The following is a 4,070-nucleotide window of genomic DNA, read 5'->3' on the forward strand; positions in this document are numbered from 1 at the left end:
ACATTGATGTAGTCCAGGCAGGACTCTAATTCAGGCTCCTCCTGTTTGAACCCCATCATTACAGGCATGCTGCCACCACTCCCTGCCAAGAGCCATCATCTATCCATCTCTTACAGTAAGCTGGTCATGGTGTAAACCAGGCTCTCAGCATAGCCCTCCTGGGGAAGGGCATTCTTTTTCACAGGTGGGGACACAGTTGTTGGCTCAGGAACATAGCAAGTGAGTGGTAGGAGCAGGGTTTTGAGTATAGCTTCAGTGATTGAAGCAATCACATCCTTGTCCCGAGGGATTGCCATCCATGTTTGGAAGGCAGAAAATGTACCAAATCAATGCGCTTCCTGTAGACTCTGTGATAAATGCCAAATGTCACAGTGGCCACAAGAACAAAGATGTGTAGAAACAGTAGGGAATGGCCAGCTAGTATAAGCTATTTTTTTTTTAATTTATATGATTTTTGCCTCCTGGGAGACTTTTAGCCATGTCTGAGGCAATTTTTGGTTGTCACCACTGGGGAAGGCAGTGCTACTGGCTTCTCATAGACAGAGACTAGCATTGACATCCTAAAACATCAGTAGTTCTGGAGAAGGTTTGTCAGCAGATGTCACTGAAGCTGGGCCTTAGTGTGAGGAGGAGGGAGGGACACAGTGTTGGGTCCCAGTAGGCCTGGAGGGTGCAGGTGACTGGAGGAGGTCGTGTAGGCAGGTCAAACTGTAAATGGCTATTTCCCTATGTGTCACAGCTTATTTTCTTATGGAGAAGCAGGGAGGGGTTATTGTGGTTTTGAGATGGTATCTCTGTGTAGCGAAGGCTGATATAGAACTCATAGACTGGCCTTGAACTCAGGGAGTCCTTCTACCTTAGCCTCTCCAGGTCCACTTTCTATTTCGATACTGTAACAAAATATGACAATCTGGGCAACTTGTAAAGATGCCGGGGTATCCAACCTTTTGACATTCCCAATTGACAACCATTGTCATCTACAAATGTGTTGAGCCGAAGCCATAGCTACCTCGAGACACCACGTGACCCTCAGGCCACAGGTTGAGTACAGCTGGCTTACAAGTTTCTATCATTGGGTATGATGGTGCTCGTCTGTAACCGCAGCACTGGGAGGCAGCTGTGGGAGAGTGGAAAGTTTCAAGCTAGCCTGGGCTACATAGAGACCCCCATCTCTAAAAGCCAATGACAAACTAAACCAAAGCATAGAAGTTTATGAGTTCTGCAACACTGGGAGCTGCACCACGGTGGAGACGTCACATGACCAGGCAGAGGGTGCAGGCTCCCTCAGATTTCTCTTCCACTAAGGCCAGCATGGGGGTCCACCCTCATGATTTTATCTAATCCTGATTGTTCCCCAGAAGCAATACCTCCAAATGCCATTAATGGGACCTTCTCAGAATTAGGTTTGCAACATGGATGACATCGTAGGTGTCTGTGGCTGTGATAAAACCCCCTTACGAAAGGCAACTAGGAGAGGCTTGAAAGGGCTTGTTTCAGCTAATAATTTTCAAATCACACTCCATCACTGAGGGAAATCTGGGCAGGAGCCTGGAGACAAGAATTGAGGCAGAGGCTGTGGAGGAGAGCTGCTTACTGGCTCGACAGACCAATCTTATGGAGGTACTTCCTCGGCTGAGATTTCCTCTGCTCAGGTGATTCTAGCTTGTGTCAAGTTCACAAACAATCATCTGGCCAGCACAGACAGAGAACACATTCAAACTTAACGTAAGCGAAAAGGAGTTGAATTCCACTTGGAAGCAACCGGTTGTTTATGAATTGTGTGTATTGGAGCTGGTGAGTCGGCTCAGCCAGTAGTCACTTGGACAAACTGATGACTTGAGTGTGATTCCCAGAACCTACCATGTAAAGGGTAGAGGAAAGAATTAATTCCACACACATACCCCTTACATACCCCATGGGCACTTGCACGCACACCTCACACACATAATAATGATGATTTAAAAAGAACAGTATGTATGCCTTTCAAAAGATCCTTGAGTTTTGTTCGTTTGTGGCAAAGTTTACCTGTGTACGCCAGGCTGGCCTCTTGTGATCCTCCTACCTCAGCATCCTGAGTGTTGGGATAACAGACATGAACCACTATTCCCTGTTTATGGTTGTTTTTAACTAATAGTGACCATTTTTCTGGTTACAAATATAATTAACATACACGATGGAAAAAGTCAGTCAAAATAGGAAAGAATGACACAAGAAAGCCTTCTGCAGTTGGACCCAGCTCTCTCTGGACTCATTTCTAGTGGCAGTCAGCAATACTGGAGGAACTTTGTCTTTGAGGGGTTAAAGGAAGGCCTCACGGTTTGGAGTTCTGGTTCAGAGAAGCCCAGATTAAGGGTAAGATGCCTGGGACTGGGCTAAAAAATTCCTTCTTCTATCTAGGATGGGAATAGGGCCTAGGTCAAAGCTTGCAGGAGGCTACAGAACAGGAGGAATGGGCAGGAGAGGTTTTTAGGTAAGGTCCTCCTGGTCTCTGACTTGGGTTAAGATTCCACAAAAGGGAAAGGAAATGGAGTTCACAGTCTGTGCTCAGAGAATTCCCTAGGGAAGCTGAGGACACTGGAGGAGGAGACACTCTGTGCAGCTAAGACCTCAGTGTGCACCATACCCTGAGGTATGGCGAGGGCGGGGTGTGACTGTCCAGTCCAGAGTCTGTCATTACAGACAGAAGGCTGCCCTGTGGGCAGTAACTACAGCTTTCCCTGACTCACCTCCCTGGAGACTCAGAACTGGAGTGCTGACTTAACCTCTAAAGCTGTCTGAGGCATGACTGTACCCTGGCTATAGGGCAGTGCCAATCAGTGGAAAGCAACACGAGAGCTAGGTGTGGCGGTGAGTGACTACAGTCTTAGCCCTAGGGAAGTGGGCAGGAGGATCTTCTGTTCAAGGCTGGATTGGGCCACCTAGTGGGAACCCTGCCCCCAAAACAAACAAACAAGCAATGTAGTACTCACTACAAGGGCAGGCCACTTGGGTGATTTAAAATATTCAACTAGCCATATTATATGCTTTTAAATATTGTTTCCTATTTTTAGTTAATGTGTGTGAGTTCCCGCCTACATGTTTAAGAGTGCACCACACATGAGCCTGGTGCCCATGGAGGACAGAAGACGTCGGATCCTCTGGATTGTAGTTACAGATAGTTGTGAGCTGCCATGGGGTTCCGGGTTGTCTGTAAAAGCCACCTCCCTAGGCCCCAGCCATATTTACTTGTGTGTGTGGGATGGGGGGTGGATACACCAGGTCATGGTGCTTGTGTGAAGGTCAGAGAACAACTTTTCGGGAGTGGGTTTTTTCCTTCCACCCTATTGGTGGACATCTTTACCCACAGAGTCATTTTGTGAACTCCACGATTAGCTATCCTTTTAGAAGTAAAAAGAGACATGACTTTATATGAAATTGATAATGTATTTCATTTCGTTCAGTTTATCCAAAGCCTTAACAACATGTTATCAATATAAGAATATTAATGAGGTAGTTTGCATGTTTTCATATTTAGCACTGGGGAATCTCTCAGTTTGCAGTAGCTGCATTTCAGGGCCTCGGCAGCCAGGAGTGGCTGGTGGGCGATGTTACAGAACTCAGGCTTGGAGTCCTCCCAGCTTGGGATCGTCTGCTGTATTCTAGTTCCTGAGGTTGGGCAATCATGCCCTGAGTGTCCTGGAACTACTGTGAAAACTGAAAAATTGCATGTTCGATACTCAGCTCAGTGACCGGCACCTAGTAGGTGCCTGCATTGTGGCTGCTGTTTTGACTGCCTCAAAGGCAACTGAAGGACAATTACTTCACCCTAACGGTGAAGAGGCTTCCCTCAGATTATGAAATGTAAGTCTAGATTTCAAAACTGGCAGGTGTTACAGGGTCAAGTTCTGGAGTAACAAATGAAAACACACGCAAACCTTTAATCCACACCCCTGTCATCGTCGTCGTCCCTATGCTCCACCCACCCCCACGCTTGACAGCTCGAGGCTCCGCCCTACCCCGCCCTGCGCCGCGCTGATCCGAACTACAATTCCCATGATGCACTGGGAGCCCCCACCCAAAAATACGTCATC

This window comes from Cricetulus griseus, chromosome 2 (genome assembly GCF_003668045.3).
Source record: "Cricetulus griseus strain 17A/GY chromosome 2, alternate assembly CriGri-PICRH-1.0, whole genome shotgun sequence".
NCBI lineage: Eukaryota > Metazoa > Chordata > Mammalia > Rodentia > Cricetidae > Cricetulus > Cricetulus griseus.